We start from the raw sequence: 18,502 nt of genomic DNA on the forward strand, positions 1-18,502 counted from the left end.
AAAATTGGGATCTGACAATCTCTTATTGATCTACTTTGAATTATCATATTACCCCAAAACGATACTGATCACACCCATCTGGCAAACCTCCAATCACGCGTGATCCTAATCACCAGTTCTCTTCACGCCTGGACAAGCGCAGCTGCGTGCTGGTGGAGCAAGTCACTCCTCAGGGTACAATGTTCATGCTAAATTGATGACCAACTTCAAAAGCTGTCTCAGTACCACTCCCTCTTCCACTCCCCACAGCCACTTTCTCAAATTTTCACTGCTCTCTGAACAAGACCAACCCTCCCTCCTTCTTTCCTCACAGGGGGGCTTCGTCTGGCTCCTTACGTTTCTGCTACCAAATGAGAACTTATACTTCTCCTCACGCATGTCGACCTTCTCACAGAGGACTGCTTCTTTTTGCTTCTTAAATCAGTTGTTTCTAGGAATCATCCTTGCCACCTTCTCAATCCTCACACTCCATACCTAATTTACCACGAAATCCTGTACATTTTTCCTCCTTATTAATTGCTCTTGAATAAGTCTCCTTCCCATCTTCACCATATTAGCAAGGTTCAAGGAGAAATTGTTTGCTCCCACCTGGATTAAGCCATTGCTTTCTAACTGACCTTAATATATCCATTTACTGAGATTCCACCAATCTTCTTTTTCCTTAATCCTCACCAGAGAATATTTTTTCCATAGATTTTTTAGAGAGAATGGAAGGGAGGGGGAGAGATAGAGAAGCATTGATGGGGGAAAGATACATTGGTTGGTTGCCTCTGGCACGTGCCCCAACTAGACCGGGGATGGAGCCTGCAACTGAGGTACCTGTGCCCTTGACCAGAATTGAACCCAGGACCCTTCAGTCCATGGGACAAGGCTCTAACCACGGACTCAAATCGCCTAGGGTCCATCAATCTATTCTTTAAAAAAAATTTTAGCATGTGGTGCACAGTGGTTAGAGCGTTGGCCCAAACACCAAAGGACTGCGGGTTTGATTCCCAGTCAGGGGCACGTACCTGGGTTGCAGATTCAATCCTGGCCTAGGTCGAGGCCCGTGCTCTGCTCTCTCTCCTTCCACTCTCTAAACATTAATGGAGAAAAAAAAATTTTTTTTTAATGTTTTCCAGTGAAAATTGCACAAAACAAAAATATACATCACAATACATGATCACAAACTCAACACCTGTTTAATCACCATACAAGTTCATAAATAGGGCATTGCAGGTGCTGCAAAGCCCACCGATGCTCCTTTCTAGTCACTAGCCCCATTTTCCCACCCCCAGTATAACCACTATGTTGACTCCTTACACCACATATTGGTTTTGCCTGCAGGTTAATAGGTCTCTCGAAAGGAAGAAAGGAAAGAAGGAAAGAAGGAAAGAAAAGAAAGAAAGAAAGAAAGAAAGAAAGAAAGAAAGAAAGAAAGAAAGAAAGAAAGAAAGAAAGAAAAAGAAAAGAGCCGAAACCAGTTTGGCTCAGTGGATAGAGCGTCGGCCTGCGGACTGAGAGGTCCCAGGTTCGATTCCGGTCAAGGGCATGTACCTGGGTTGCGGGCACATCCCCAGTAGGAGATGTGAAGGAGGCAGCTGATCGATGTTTCTCTCTCATCGATGTTTCTAACTCTCTATCTCTCTCCGGTCCTCTCTGTAAAAGATCAATAAAATATATTTTAAAAAAAAAGAAAAGGAAAGGAAAGAAAGAAGAAAGAAAGAAAGAAAGAAAGAAAGAAAGAAAGAAAGAAAGAAAGAAAGAAAGAAAGGAAGGAAGAAAGAAAGAAAGAAGGTCAAAATCCTTCCTCCTTCCCACCTCTATTCTACTGTCTATGTGGATTTATTTTAGACTTTAAATATGTAAAGTTGATTTTTAAAAGTATCTACAAACTATCTTTGTTGCTAAAAGTATCTGAAGCCGAAACCGGTTTGGCTCAGTGGATAGAGCATCGGCCTGCGGACTGAAAGGTCCCAGGTTCGATTCCGGTCAAAGGCATGGACCTGGGTTGCGGGCACATCCCCAGTGGGAGGTGTGCAGGAGGCAGCTGATCGATGTTTCTAACTCTCTATCTCTCCCCCTTCCTCTCTCTAAAAAATCAATAAAATATCTTAAAAAAAAAAAAAAGTATCTGAAAACTGGTTTATTTGCCCTCACATATGTCTCCTTTTTTGTAGAAATGGTTTGAAAGTAAGGGAACTTTCAAAAGAAAATGAAATTTATTTATAAATATAGATTGGTAGAGTGCAGATTTAAAAATATAACAATTACGTGTTCATATTTGTTTAAATATCCAATTCCATTATTTTGAAATTGTGTTGTATTAGATGTTTTCTAATTTATCTTCAATATTCTATGATTATTTGATTCCCCCAGATTATTTCATTTTTATCCTGATTCCCAAATTAGTCCGTGTGAGTGGAATTGTATCTTATTATGTAGCCCTCTAGTGGCTAAATTTTAAAGAGGGCACAATATTAAGGAATAAGAATTATAATTGTTTAAGAATAAAGAACATCCATTTAGAGAAGAAAAAGGGCCAGGAAGGGCAGAAAGTAAGTGAAGCAGACAAAGAGAGGAAATTAAATGAGAGGTCAGGGTTAGGCAGTGTGAAAAAGATAGATGAGGAGATAAGCAGTCAATATTTTCTTAGCAGACATTGCACTAGAAACTTTTCATATATTTTTTCACTTAATCTTCATAAAAATTAGATGGAAAAGGTACAACTGCTATTTTATAAGCAAAGAAATTGAGGCTCAGAGGATGAAATAACATGGCCAAATCATACAATTTGAAATTTATATTACACGGTTTGGAATTTTATTCCAAAGAATGAGCCCTCAAATACCAAGTGAAGCTGGAAACATTCACAATTAGTCAGATGGCCCTGGCCCGTGTGGCTCAGTTGGTTGGGAGTCATCCCGGGCACCAAAAGGTTGCTGGTTCAATTCTGGTCAGGGCACATATTCGAGTTGTGGGCACAGCCCCCTGTAGGGGGTGATGTGCTGCTCTCACATCAAAGTTTCTCTTTCCCTCCCCTTTCCTCTCTCTCTCCGAAAGTTAACAAAAATATTTTAGAAGAAAGTTAGCCTTTTTTCCTTACACGATTGCAACTTCCTGTTGGCTCAACAACTGGACAAGCAGGGATATGATGGATGAATGTGACAGGGCCACCACCCTACCACACACCTATTTACCCACTTATGGTTCTTGTGGAACTGGAAGTAAGGGGTGGAGTTCACTGATGACACCCAGGTTCATAGTTCCAACTATGATGCATTTGCTCAAATGGGTGGAGAGAGGCAAAAAAAAAATAGCAATAGCATGACAATTTGGGCTGAAGAAATCGTTTCTATATCCCAATTCTGCAAAACAATATTCACATGCAGCAATTCCTCAGGACCTTGGATTAAGAGAGAATTTACCTGCTTTTTTTAAAAAAAGAAAAACAAAAACCAAAAGCCTATTTTCATGACTTGTAATAGTATAACTATATTCAAAGGCTAGGGGTGGGCCGTGTTAGGTAAACACTGTTAGGTTAGGTGGCTCAGGAGGCGGCGCGAGAAAGAGAGTCCAGTGAATCAGAAAAGAAAGGAAAGGAAACGGTTTATTTCTGCGTCCCTGGGAGACCCACGTACCCCAAAAGACAGGGCACGTGGGTTCACGCCAACAGGGAGGGGGGCGCTTTTTTTATACTGCGGTTGGGTGAGGGGCTGCAGTTGGGTGAGGGGTGGGGACATGAGCTGAGGAATTCTCTGCCACAGGGAATGGGCAGGGGTATTCAGAAAGAAGTCAGTATCTGTGTGGGGGTATGTGGATTAAGGGAGAAGAAGCTGGTATCTGTGTCTGGCACGTTGATCTGTGAGAAATTCCAGGGGAAGTCCCTTGTCTCATCACATGTATCTGATCCTGGGCTCTCTCTGACCTAACAAACACTATACTGGTTCCAGGCAATAGAGAGACACTGAGTAGTTTTAAGGATATGTCTCAGGCAGTGACAAGACATGTGCCTGGGAATGTCTGTTAAATTCTAAATACTGTTTGTCAGTTGTTACCAAACTAAAGATTACTACTTTCTAAATTAAATTTTTAAATGTTTGCCCCTGCTACCTATAAAAAAGGACATTTCCTGTAAGGTAGCTCTCACTATAATAAAGCCTCTACATGAATATCTGAATTAAAAACTTGAATAGGTTGATTTTTTTTCTTAGAAATACTATTAGGCATGAGAGAAATTCATGGAGTTCTTTGCATAGACTATGCCCTCAATAGGTTATTGATTGATCTTTCAAGGCCCATCAATTGTTCTGCTTCTTTATGCTATTTGTATATTTCTCTTATCCCTTTGTAAGATTGCAATTTCTTTTGAGGAAATTGTTTTGCTCATCATAGTAGTTTTGTTTTTAATGGTAAAAGTAATCATACTTACAGCAAATCAAAAAGTCAAGGTATAGCTCCATGCGCGTGGCTCAGTTGTTGGCGTCAACCTATGAACCAAGAGGTAATGGTTCCATTCCCGGTCAGGGCACATGCCCGGGCTTGAGGCCTCGATCCCCAGTATAGGGTGTGCAGGAGGCAGCCAATCAATGATTCTCTCTCCCTCTCCCTTCCTCTCTCAAATAAAAAATATATATACATTTTTTAAAAAGTCAAGGTGTATAAGGAGAGCTTTCATAATCAGTCTTCTCCCTTCAATCCTATTCCATGATATATGCTATGTGAACAAATTGCTAGGTAATCTACACACTTTCTCTATTTTCATACAAATATATGTAGGATTTATTTCCTTTTTATTGCCTACTCCATATAAAATTCTGTAACATTGTGGATAAAGAAAAGGGGAAGGCTCTGTAATAAATCTGACTGAAGGTAAACTCACAGGATGATCTGATCACAAATTCCAGACTGGGCAGATCATGGTGGATAGTCACCCCCCAGGTCTATAAAAGGTTTATCTTTCCCTTCAGCAAGTCTGTTCAGTGTTCTTGTGCATCTAGGTTAACACACCTTTGAAATGCCAGAAGTAGTCAGACCCCTCAAAAAATGTAACCACCCTCATGCATTGTCTTGTTAACTATCCTGTAACTTGCTTTCTCCCACCTTCATGTAATCACGGGTTCCCTCCTTTATTCTAAACTAGTGGCCCCGTGCACAGATTCCTGCACATTGAAAGGAAATTGGGAGCCCGTGACCACATGCCCTGGGAGTTTCCACATCCCCTTGAGCTGCTGGGAAGTCATATGGGGAGTCTGTCCTTCTCCCCGCAGCTTCCTGAAGAAATATTTCCAAATGTCCCTTCTGCAGCCAGGGTCATACCTTGCCAGTAGGGAAGTCCCCAGTGGATGCCCTGGGTCATGTTGGATGCTTTCCACCACTCAGAGTCAGATAAGAGACGCTCTCAGGTGCACAATACAAAGTTGGGGATCTTGCGGGGGGGTACTCTGTTGCCCCCCCCCACACACACAAGATCCTCAACTTTGTGTTGTTCAGTAGCACTGCTGTGGAGGTGGGAGAGGCTCTTACTTCCGCAGCTGCACTCACCAGCCACGAGCCCAGCTTCTGGCTCAGTGGTGCTCCCACTGTGGGAGCACACTGGCCATCAGGGGGCAGCTCCTACATTGAGCATCTTCCCCCTGGTGGTCTGTGTGTGTCATAGCAACTGGTCAACCGGTCTTTCCAGTCATTCGGTCATAACAGTCACATAGGCTTTTATATATACAGATATATATATATATATTTAAAAACCTGCAAAACTGTCATTCTCTAGAGCATTTGAAGTCTTGCTTCCCAGCATATCCTTAGTTTGGCTCAAATAAACTCCTATAAAAACTCTCTATAGGTTTGAACATTTCTTACACTCACACTTTAAAAAAATTAACTTATTAGAGATACATGCTTTTTAAACACTTGTTTCTAAATTATTCTTTTTAGTACAAGCATATCATTTCATACTATGGATGTACCATCCTAATATCGATAGATATTTTGTTACCAGCGCTTTTGAAACCACTGGTACACTGCTATAAACAGATTCCTGCATTTGGCCTTTATATGGTGACTATGTTCCTACAGAATAGTTTCTCAAAAGTGGGATGGAAGAATTAATAGATAGTTCCCAATCTGTAACCAAAACGACAGTAGCATTCCTTTCAGGAAGCATTAGGATATCTATTTGCTATCCAGTCCCCAGTGCTGAATAATATCAATTTATGAATATTTACCAAAGTGGTGAAAAATAATATCTTATTATTTTCTAATTTTTCCTATTAGAGATGTCAACTATCTTTTCAAATGTCAAATGCCAGGACTTTTTAAAGCTCTATTACCTAATAGAGTTTCCCTCTCAGCCAGCATCCTGCCATCAACCTGAATCTTCTCAATGTATGTGTGAATAACTCACCCAACAACATGGTCATTTTGTCCCTTGACCTCTTCATCTCTGATGATATTCACCTCCACCCACATATGCAATCCACTTCCATGGCCACAAATGAACTTGTCATCATCTGGAGTGACTTAAACTTCTGAACTTATATTCAGATATATCACATCCTGACAACCGCCTTCTTTCAACTCTCCTGCTTCTCTTTCTCAGATACGCCCACAATACCTGTTAATCCACTGAATTGAGGTTTCCAGTCCCATCTATTCTCTGTAAGAACATCTCATAAGCAAGAAAATCTCTTGCAAAAACAAAGCAATCAAAGCTTTGGAAAACTATGTTTCTTAATCTCCTTGGGGTTAGGTAATATCCGGTGATTTTCAACCTGAGGAGCTCTAGGGAGTGTTTGTGAATACTGGGATTGTTTTGGGTTGTCACAAAGACTAAGGGTTCACTACTAGCAATTATGGACAGGCTTGCAGGGATGGTATATGTTCTTCAAAACCTGGAACAATCTCTCACAGGGAAGTATTATCCTATGCAAAATAGCAACAATAGTCCCAACTAAGAAACACCAAACCCCCTTAATAATCTGATTAGAAAGACCAATGTAGACATAAATACAATTTTCTTTATGATTTAGGGGTTCCATTGATCCCTAAAGCTCAATAGTAAGGCTCATATTAAATATTTATTGGGCCTGGTCAGTGTGGTCCAGTGATTGAGCGTCAACCTATGAAGCAGGAGATCACAGTTCAATTCCTAGTCAAGGCACATGCCCAGGTTGTGAGCTCGATCCCCAGTAGGAGGCATGCAGGAGGCAGCCAATCAATGATTCTCATCATTGACATTTCTATATCTTTCTCCCTCTCCCTTCCTCCCTGAAATCAATAAAAATATATTTTTTAAAAAAATTTCTTGGGACATCTGTAATACTTTCAACAATAAAGATAAATTAAAAGAGACCTAGCTGGTTTTGTTCAGTGGATAGAGCGTAGGCCTGCAGACTGAAGGGTCCCAGGTTCGATTCTTGATCCCCAGTAGGGGGCATGCAGGAGGCAGCTAATCAATGGTTCTCTCTCATCATTGATGTTTCTATCTCTCTCTCCCTCTCTCTTCTTTTCTGAAATCAATAAAAATATATTTTTCAAAAAAGATAAATTAAAAGAAAACATTTTCTTTATAGGCCCTGGCCCGGTAGCTCAGTTGGTTAGAGCATTGTCCCAATATGCCAAGGTTGTGGGTTTGATGCCTGGTCAGGGCACACACGTCTACTGATGAATGCATAGATGGGTGGAAAAACAAATCGATGTTCCTCTCTCTCTCCCGTCATCTCTCTCTCTCTCTCTCACATCAATCAATAAGTGAAAATATTTGAAAAGGGCTCTTTAAAAGATTCCTTTATTGGCTAGCTACTTTTAAAAATAAGATTTGCAGCATTTGGCTGTTTCACACTTCCCCCAGTTGATCTTTCTGCCATACTCGAAGCCCACAAAACAAACGTCTCCTCTTTTTCTGTCTTTTGGGAAAGTCTAGTTTAGCGTGAACACAATAACCCTTTCACTTTCATTTTCCACAGAATAGCTGAGATATCATTTCATAGGAACCTCACTAAATCTAAGGATAATTTTTAAAATACCACACAATGCATTTATTTTATATACCAGTGTCACTATTAGTCACAAATGCCCTCTTTTATTTCATATTCTGCCTAAAGAATTCATTATTAAGAAAATTCCTTTTCCTTGGGTGCCTTAACAGGGGATTAGGTAGGACTCACAGCTCCATAGACAACCTATATGAATTATGGGTGTAAAGAGGTCCTTAATCTTCATAAGAAAGACATCAACATAGAAAAAAGCATCAATGATTGTACTGAACTTTTCCTTCTCCTCTAAATTGGGAAGACTTAGTTCTTCTTAATTACATAAACAAAAATTGCCTTCAGCTCTAATATGGTCTAGGTTCCATTTACTATGTCATCTCCTTTTTATTTCTCCACATGCCTTCACGCCGTGCTTCTATCATATTAGACTAGTCACCATTTCCTGTATTTGGAGTGTAATTTCACTCTTCTCTGCTTTTTGTCATATTTTTTTTTTTACTCATTAGTCTATCAGTTAGCAAAAACATATTCATCCTTCAAAACCCAACTCAAACATTACTTTGTTCAGAAATCTTCCTGAATAACTCCATTCAGAATATTTAGTGATCATTCATTTCTACATTACATTAATCTCTTCTAAATATGGTTTTTATTTGATTCAGTCACATGTAGTTATTTTTATACTTACCTCTTGCCTTTCACTGGGTAGTAAACTCCTAGAGATCAGAGCTGTGTCTTTTTCATCTTTGGGTTTATGTCCCTTAGGACACAGCACCCTGCCTTGACTACATCATCTAAAACACCTGCCTTTTTATGTCTTTTACAGTGTCTTACTCATAAGCTATAATTATTTTCTTTATTTATATATACATTCACTGCCTAAATCCTTCAATAGAATGTAAAGTCCAACCTTAGCCAGTTTGGCTCAGTGGATAGAGCGTTGGCGTTGGCCTGTGGGCGAAAGGGTCCCAGGTTCCATTCTGGTCAAGAGCATGTACCTTGGTTGCAGGGTCCTCCCCGGCCGGGGCCCTGGTAGGGGCATGTGCAGGAGGCAACCAATCAATGTGTTTTGCTCACATCGATGTTTCTCTCTGTCTTTTCCTCTCTCTTCCACCCTCTCTAAAAGATAAATAGAAAAGTATCCTCTTATGAGGATTAACAAAAAAAAGAAAAGAAAAAGTGAAGTCCATGAGGGAGGGTCTATCCTATTCATCCTTGTTTCTCCAAATGAAACAGGAGCTAATCAATAACTGCTTGATCTTGGTTTTGGAGTTGTTTTGTTGTTTTGGTTTTTATTTTCTTGTTTTGCATAAATTCAGCCGCTAGATGGTCAACTCCTTGAAATTATGGACTATTGCACAATTCATATTTGGATTATTCCCTAATGTATAGTAAATAAATGCTAATTTAAAATCACATATAAATTTTAAATACCATACAGATGTAATCAAAAGGAAAGAGAGACATAAACAGACATAGTGCTTAAGAAATAAATAAATGAGGAGTGGTTTAAAAAAATTTTTTTTTAATTTAAATGTTTTTCAAGTTTTCCAGTGTACTATTTGACAAAGAAAAGGTCAGAAGAATGAAGCATGGTGATTTAGATGCTCAGAAAGACTTACAGATGTTCTTGCTTCTAATTCCTGTGAACAGGACAGTATATTTCTAAGACTTTGAACATAAACCTCAGAACACATTAAGGAATAATCACTTCGTGCAAATTCTTCATGTAAATAACTTTGGGTTATATAACCTGTAATTTCAGACTCTAAGCCTTTGCAATATGAAAATAATAACATAATGCAATGTTATTTATACATATGGAGAAGTATCAAATAGTGTGACTTTCAAAATTGTGTTTTAGTTATTTTCAAGAAGGATTGGCTAGGCCTCCAAAGGCAAAGTTGTATGAAATATGAGAAATAATTTTACAACTCCTGCTTATTCAAAGGAAAAGCCAGGCAACCCCTAGTACACGGCTACCAAGTTCTTTAAATTAACCAGAAGAAACAAGCTATAAGTACAATGGGTGGCATGGTTTTTATAAAAACATTTAATCAGAAATGATAACAATCCTAAGTCATAAAGAACAACCTGTTAGCATAAAAACTGGGGAAGGAGAATAGCAAGTTCTAGAAATAACAGAATCTGAGCTGTGGGTTCTAATCTCAGCTTCGCCATGACTCACCTGTATGACTTTGGATGCATCATGGAACTACTCTGCATTTTTATTTCCTCATAGCCAAAACAGGATGGTGATACTCACCCTACCTCATAGGGAAGATGTTTGGACTATCTAATTAGTGATCATACAGTGTTATTAAAACACACTATGTAATTATTGGATCTGAGTCTCATCCTATGTAATTCAATGAGAATTTTATTATTACCCCTTTAATTATAACTGAAGATTTTATATAAGGCTTCCCATTTCCTCTACTTTATTTCTCATAAAATAAACTTCGCACCGTGATCTCTGTGCTAAATATGGTAGTATCCTTTTTCTAACTATCTGTTGGAAAAATATCGTTGAAACCAATAAATAATACTTCTGTACGGACACAGAAGATATTATGAAACATTAAGGACTGTGATAGGAGGTCATCTCTTATCTAAGGATTCAATAAATTAGCTCTTTGATTCAACTGGTAACACCTTTTGTAAAGGAACTATCATACTTGATTTTAGATTCATCACTAAAGGTTGCAATGAGCTAATATTTCTTTACTACATACAAACTCTGATGGATGAAGTCAGCCTTTTACAGTGAAAATGTGGGATGTGAAGTCATGATCATCAATTAGACAATAGACCATTGGAAGTAAATATCCCACCCCAGCAGTTAATGCCTGTATATATTTGGGCAAATAATTCTTTAATGTTGCTCCCTTTCTTTTATTTTTGATTACAGAAATCAAACTAAAAAGATAAAGGTTCTCAAAACTTAAAATATAAGACAGCATTTGCAGAGCCTTTTTCTAATTTGTAAAGTATTATGTAAATGTTACATTATTATTATTATTATTATTATTATTATTATTATTACTAGAGACCCAGTGCACTGATTTGTGCACCGGTGGGGTCCCTCTGCCTGGCCTGTGGAGATCAGGCTGAAACTGGCTCTCCAACATCCCCCAAGGGGTGCCGGATTGCGAGAGGGCGGTTCTTGGGTGATGCACCCTGGAATCGGGCTCCCTCCTCTCTGTTTCTGGGTGCGTACCCAAGAACCGCAGCTGCCAAGTCACTGAAGCTGGGTAGCTCCTGTGTTGAACGTCTGCCCCCCTGGTGGTCAGTGCGTGTCATAGCTACCAGACGGATGGTCGGACAGTCACTTAGGCTTACTGTGTGTGTATACATATATATATATATATATATATATATATATATATATATATATACATATATATATATACAGATTATTATTATCTAGTCATTGATGCACCCCAAAACATTCTGCAAAAGTGTTATTTTCTATCAACCCTTTAAAAATTGTGTCATATAATAGAACTTTTGGCCTAAGTGATAAGCTTGAGTGTATCACAGTAGGTAATAGTCTTGGTATAGAATATAGGGTGTCCAAAAAATGTATACACACTTATCAACTGATAGCTCAATTGATGTTTTTTTCTTTTCAAACTTAACCCATTGGAATTAATAATTATTCAAAGTGTATATACATTTTTTGGAACACCTTGTATATATCAGAACGAGTCCAGAGAATAAAAATTGTTGCAAAAGTACCTAAAATAAATACATTCCATGAACTCTGGATAAGGAGCAAATGCTTAGATTTCAGAACATTTTTTAGTCATTTTTAATAAGTGAAGCAATTTCATTTGTTTTCTCTATTTTAGAATCCAGTTAATATTCATTGATATTCCTTAGTCTTTTTTTCTAGCTTCATTGAAATATAATTGGCATAAAACATTGTGTAAGCTTACAGTATACAATGTGTTGATTATATTCATTCATGTATTGCAAAATGATTACCACCATTGCATTAACTAACACCTCCATCTCATCACATAATTACCATTTCTTTTTTGTGGTGAGAACATTTAAAATCTATTCTCTTGGCAACTTTCAAGTATATATAATACAGCATTGTTAGCTATAATCACCAATGCTGTACATTAGATCACCAGGACTTGTAAATCTTATCACTGGAAGTTTCTAACCTCTGACAATATCTCCTCATTTCCACCACTCCCCAAACCCTGGTAACCACCACTCTCCCTTCTGTTTCTACAAGTTCAGCTATCACCAAGTGATATGTTTTTATTGATTTGAGAGAGAGAGAGAGAGAGAGAGAGAGAGAGAGAGAGAGAGAGAGAGAAATGTGAGAGAAACATCATCGGTTGCCTCCCAGACATGCCCCAACCGGGGATCAAACCTGAAATGTAGGTATGTGCTCTGACCAGGAATCAAACCCAAAACCTTGTGGTATACAGGATGATGCTCCAACCAACTGAGCTACCTGGCTAGGGCAAGTGGGGCTATTTTAGATTCCATATATGTGACATCACACAGTATTTGTCTTTGTCTGTCTGACTTATTTCACTTAGGATTATGCCCTCAAGGTTCATCCAAGTTGGTGTAAAGGGCAGAATTTTCTTCCTTCTCATGGTCTACATATACCACATCTTCTCCATCCATTCATCTGTTGATAGATACCTATGTTATCTTTACACCTTGGCTATTGCAAATAATATTGCAATAAATATGGGAGTGCAGGTATCTCTTCAAGATCCTGATTTTGATTCCTTTGGATATATACCTAGAAATAGCATTGCTGGAGCATATGGCAGTTCTACTTTTAATATTTTAAAGAACCTCCATGAAGTTTTCCACAGTGGCTGCACCAATTAACATTCTCACCAGCAGTGTGCAGGAGTTCCCTTTTCTCCACATCCTTGCCTTCACTTGTTATCCTCAGAGCCTAGTCCTCCACCTAAGAAGGCAGAGAAAATGTTTATGGGTCCCCCATACCTACAGGGCAGAAAGCTGTGGGGTCAGAACTAGGGTTGCAGCCCCCTGATGACACTGCTTTCTGGAGTAGGATTAGAGGACCACTAATGGGAACATGAAGGCAAATGGGGGTTGGAAGCTCTGCCACAGGTTTCATCTGAGTCCCCATCAGCTGGTATCTTCAGAGGTTAGAGCTGTTATTTATGGATTAACATAGGCTTAGCTACTTATTTTTTCAATGTGTTTATCAGTCTTAAGATTTAACATCTGTTGGTTTATTCACATATTCTGTCGTGGCTGGGATGATTTAAACTAGCGCACTAGCTTTGCATGTAGCTGGAGGGTAACCTCACACCAGGCCTACAGAGCCAATGGGCCTAAAGAACAATGTGAGCTCACTCAATGATTCACTCACAGTTACTTCTCTGGTTACTTTTAGACATTCTGAGGTTGCGGTTCCCTTCACACCACAAAAGTCAGCAAGATGCCAGCAACCAAATTCCACTGGTCCACAAAATTAGCCTAGGAATACAGTCACCAGGAGTTTTTTTTAAATATACATTTCTAGGTCCCATCCCCTGAAGCTCTGCATGGGTAGGGCTACGGTGCAGTGTGAGAACTCTGAGCCAGTTGTAGAAAACACTGCCCAACTCTTGCCCTGCTTTCTTCAAAGTAGTACCATTATCATCTTCATCATCACCACCATCTTCACCATTTTTGACAGTTTATTATATGACATTCTCTATGCAAAATGCTTTTCATGTAATGCCTTAAATTCTGAAAAGTGAGTATTTTATACATTTAACAACATGGAAACTAAAGAATAGAGTTTTGTTGTTGTTGTTTAAAATTTTCACAGAGGATATGTTTTTATTGATTTTAGAAAGAGCAGAAAGGAGAGAGAGAGAGCGAGAGAGAGAGAGAGAGAGAGAGAGAGACATTCATCAGTTGCCTCCTGTACGAACCCACAGCCTGGGTAAGTTCACAGACCAGAGATTGAACCTGTGATCTTTCAGTGTATGGGATGGTGCTCCAACTAACTGAGCCACACCGGCCAGGGAGAGAATAGAGGTCTTAACACAGAGAGCAAATGGTGGAGCTAGGATTCCAACCCCATCTGTCCAACCACAGAGCTCTTGGTCTTTGATGTTGCTTCATACTTGACTGTGCAGAAGTCTTTCAGCAGCATTGCTACCACCCATCTTTCCCTTCCAGCTCCTTGCTTAAGAAACATTACCGTAGCTTTTGCAAGCAGTTTTGCAAACACTTCAAAGACATGTTGTTAAAAGCAATTTTTAAAATGCCCTCTACCTCAGAACACTGGTCAGTTTTTTGAATTGGCAAGATGCATTTTACTTTATTTCCTTATTTTCACTGCCAGCCTACCCCAAAGCTCAGAGTTTTCAATGGGTACTCTCTCCCTCCCCCAACCCCAATTTCCACATGGAATTAGACATGTATCTTAAAAGTGTGGTGACGCATGTAATACTTAAAGTCTGTGTGTTGAAATGTTAAGGCCAAAAGTTCTTGTTCATAAGTGGCACCAAAACTCATTCTTTGCTGGTAGAAGTTATTGTAGAAGTTGTTAGTGAGTACTTACCTTAAACGTCATAATCATAAAAATTAAAGTCCAAACTTTAGTTACTGGTATTTCCTAATCTGCTCTCTTGGGCCTTGGAAGGCTTAAGCCGGGTTCCAAACACTCCCTCACTTAGCAAATTATATTATAAGCAAAAGGTAATATGACTCCTCCTAAACTTTTGCTTCATTTTTCAGAATTAAGAATAAAAATGCTGGCTCCAGCTTTTTAAAAAAGGAAGCATACACATACACATATTCATATAGAGTAAGAATTTTAAAATTACCTTTACTGTGTACATGTTAATGATCGGAATGTTTGTTTCTCACTGCAATCCTCCCAATATGTGAGTTCATCAGAATTCTTGAAGCAGTGACGACATAGCAAACAGCTGCTGTGATAGAAAGGCCCACTGATTCAGCAAAAACTTCTTTTAGACGGGAAGACATCTTTCCCACTCTGGCTTACATGATCCTATGACAGTTTTTAATCTGAAATGGAACCAGAGCCTGGCCAGTGTGACTCAGTGGTTGGGCACCAACCCATGACCCAGGAGATCACCGTTCGGTTGCCTTCAGGGCACATACCAGGGTTGCAGGCTCGATCCCCAGTAGGGGGTGTGCCGAGGCAACTGATCAGTGATTCTCACTCATCATTGATGTTTCTATCCCTCTCTTCCTCTCTGTTGCTCTCTCTGAAATCAATTTAAAAAATATTACAATGGAACCATAGGATATGAAATGGAGAATCTCACATTGTGCCTTCAAAAGAACAGAATTTAATAAGAACTCAGAGTCTCATTTCCCATAAATGCGTGGTTTACAGAAGACCGAGACTAACCTCCTTACCACTGAACATCCACCAAGAATCTCCCCCAAACTCCCAAGCCAATGAACCTACTTCTTGGACTCCGGCTGGACTTTCCCCTCTTTGCACTCAGTGCCCATAAATAAATACAGTCTGCCCTGAACCCTTGATAGTCTGACTTGTCTGTAGCTTGCTACAGCATGAGTTTCCCGAATTACATTTCCTCTGCTACTCCCGAACAAAATCAATTTCTGGTCATTTGAGCTTGCCTCAGTTTACCTCTTTATGTAGAGACAACCCTGAGCTTTCCTTAGTAAGCTATTTATTCTTTAGTTAAAAAGTATTTTTTGATCTCTGCATGTAAACCATTATAAATTCCACTTTTGTATTAGTTTCATTTTAGCAACATATAGAAAACAAAAGACAAAGAAGTGAATCTCTAAATGTAAAAGTTTACACATCAATAAGCTTATTGCAAAGGTATTTCTGAGGGCAGGAGAGAAATTTCACTGCTCCTGAATTCCCAGCAAATAGTCAATCTCTTCACTTGCCTGTTCTATTTTTTTAATTAATGTTTTTAGTTAAAAAATAATATATTTTCAAATCATAAACTTAAAAAATACCAAAAAGCTAAAAAATTATACAACAAAGCTCATCATAATCTTACCACCCCAAATAATCACTGTTAATGTTTTACTTTAATCTTAGTTTTTTCTTATGGACATATTTACAAACATAATAGAAAAGCTAAATGGCATTCCCTTTAAAAGAATATAGTTTCAATGTTATAGTAATGATGCTAATAATATCTCATTAGTTTGATTTTTAGTTAAAGATTATCTATAGTATGGATGTGCCATCATTTACTAAAGCAATCGTTAGTGTATAACTTTAGGTTATTTTTTTTTTTATATTATAAATAATGAATCCCAGCCAGCGTGGCTCAGTGATTGAGTGTCAACTTTTGAACCAGGAGGTCACAGTTTGATTCCTGATCAGGGCACATGCCTGGGTTGTGGGCTTGATCCCCAGTGTGGGACGTGCAGGAGGCAGCCAATCAATGATTCTCTCACATCATTGATCTTTCTATCTCTCTCTCCCTCTCCCTTCCTCTCTGAAATAAAAAAATATATTTTTTAAAAAAATAAATGAATAATGAGGAATCAATGTGACTACATTTCTGAATATTTCCTGAGGTTAAACTCCTAGAAGCATAACTCAGCCTTGAAAGATTTATACATTTAAAATACTCTGTCTTGAGCTCCAGTGGCGCAATCGGTTAGCGCGCGGTACTTATAAAATACTCTGTCTTAATTTTAAGCTAGTTTGCTATCCACTCATATACTCTAAGAATTAATCTTCATTGATATTCATCCTGTTTAGTTAATCAATAGTGATACCTTTGACGAAATAAAGAAGACCCATTATTTGCAATTTAAAAACTGTAAGTCTGTCTTAGCTATTTTCTTTAGTCTTTGTAGTCAGTGACAAAGAGCTCTCCATACATATACACAGTCTTGAGTAGGGTTCAGATTTCAGAACAAATAGTCCATTTGCTGACATTTGAAATGTGATTAATAACCAAATATCAAAGGCAGTCCTAAAGAGTAAAGGAAAAAAACATACACAAATCCTCTACAATCAACTAAGATGGTTGTATGAAAAGGAGTGTGGTTGCTAAGCAACTATCAACAATCCAGAGCTCTTTGCAGGGGGTGGGGTGGGATGGTATGAAATGCCTCTGTGGTTGTATTTAGAAGCTCTTATCTATTTTAGTGCCAGTTGGTATTACACCTCCTTCCTATCCTTCCTCCAATTTCTTTCCTCACTGAGTTCCAGGCTAGCCTCCCCAACTTTGAAATGACATGCCCCTTTCAAGTTCAGGCCTCAGATAATCTTCTATGGGCATTGTCAGTTTTGCTTGCAAACAGGAATTCTGATCATTGTCCCCCCAAAATATTCAATAATTTATTGGAGCCTATCTTTATTACTTTGATATATGAGACCAGTATCTTCTATAGGCCTTACAATTCCCTATAATCTGGGACCATAGCAGAAAAGGAATGGTTTCTTTTGAGGCAGAGAGGAAGAAAAGTAGCTGCAGTTAGGGAAAGAGCAAGAAAACAATTATCACAGAAGAGAAAACTGACCTTATTAATGTGTAGTATCAGTAGCATTTTCTCTATATGGGAGGGATTTGAAAAACATTCATTTATTTATTACATTTTATTCATTCATTCATTGATTCAGCATTTATTAAATAGCTTTAAAGCATCAGTCACTGGGAGGTCAAAGCTAAATATTTCATAGTCATTGCCCTTAAAGAGCTCACAGTCTGAAACTGCAATATTTTTAGTTACATCTAAATTTAGAAGTGGGGAGAAATGGTATCATTTCAAATGTAAAGCTCAGGTTAGGTTAAACAAGTAGCATGATTGGCCAGAGTTGAGGCTAATTAACATGTTATGGTGACTGTTGGGTACCCAGGATATTAGAGAGCCTGGAATTGCATCCTGGAATTGCATTAGGATACACTCCTCACACGAGCTTACAGGGTCAGCATTGAATGGCACATCATAGATAAGTCCTTGAACTCAGTGCTGCCAAGTGAGAACAATCATGCCTTGATTTCATGAAGTTCACATCTAAATCAGTCGGTCTTTAGAGACACAAAAAGATTTATTTGACATTTGGCAAATGAGTGAGAAGTTAAGCTGATACAAGAACTTGTATCTAGGTAGAATTTTATATTTTGAAAATGATCTTGTCTCTTTTCTTTCCTTTTGATTCAAACTGGCCTCATCTAGCACACTGATTTACCTGCCTCCTTCTTCCTTGGATGACCCCTCCCTTAATCTCTTAGCCCTTAGGACAATGAGGTTCTGATCATCATCGAAGGGAACAAAGCCTTGGGTCTGTTGACCACAGAGAGGGAGTTTCTTTCAAACTAGAGATAACTTCTAGGCCTCAATTGTGTTTCAGCTCCAGGCCCAGAAAAGCAGTAAAACCAGATGCAGCAATTCCATGGCTGACATCAGGATCAGATGCGTGATCAACTAACTATCCCCAACCCTAACGTTGACCAATCAGCAGGGACCATGACCCTGACCCTGACCCTAACTCCCTTGGAAGCCGTGGGTGCCAGGGGTGTGAGCATTAGCTCACTGGTGTCCAGGCA

At 38.8% G+C, this 18,502-nt stretch overlaps 1 long non-coding RNA gene across 2 annotated transcripts in view; it reads right to left on the bottom strand.

The window, feature by feature from the left end:
• The window catches only part of LOC118651762, a 29,461-nt gene that overhangs the window by 10,645 nt on the left and 314 nt on the right, over positions 1 to 18,502 (bottom strand). The window contains exons 2-4 of one of the 2 annotated variants that reach the window (XR_004966340.1): positions 17,475 to 17,506; positions 14,804 to 14,911; positions 9,532 to 9,613 (exon numbers count right to left, since the gene is read on the bottom strand). This is a non-coding gene — a long non-coding RNA (uncharacterized LOC118651762). Of the gene's footprint in view, positions 1 to 9,531; positions 9,614 to 14,803; positions 14,912 to 17,474; positions 17,507 to 18,502 lie in introns of those variants that run through there. The other variant, XR_004966339.1, reaches the window with a different exon arrangement.

The sequence above is a fragment of the Myotis myotis genome, unplaced genomic scaffold (genome assembly GCF_014108235.1).
Source record: "Myotis myotis isolate mMyoMyo1 unplaced genomic scaffold, mMyoMyo1.p scaffold_m19_p_3, whole genome shotgun sequence".
Lineage (NCBI taxonomy): Eukaryota > Metazoa > Chordata > Mammalia > Chiroptera > Vespertilionidae > Myotis > Myotis myotis.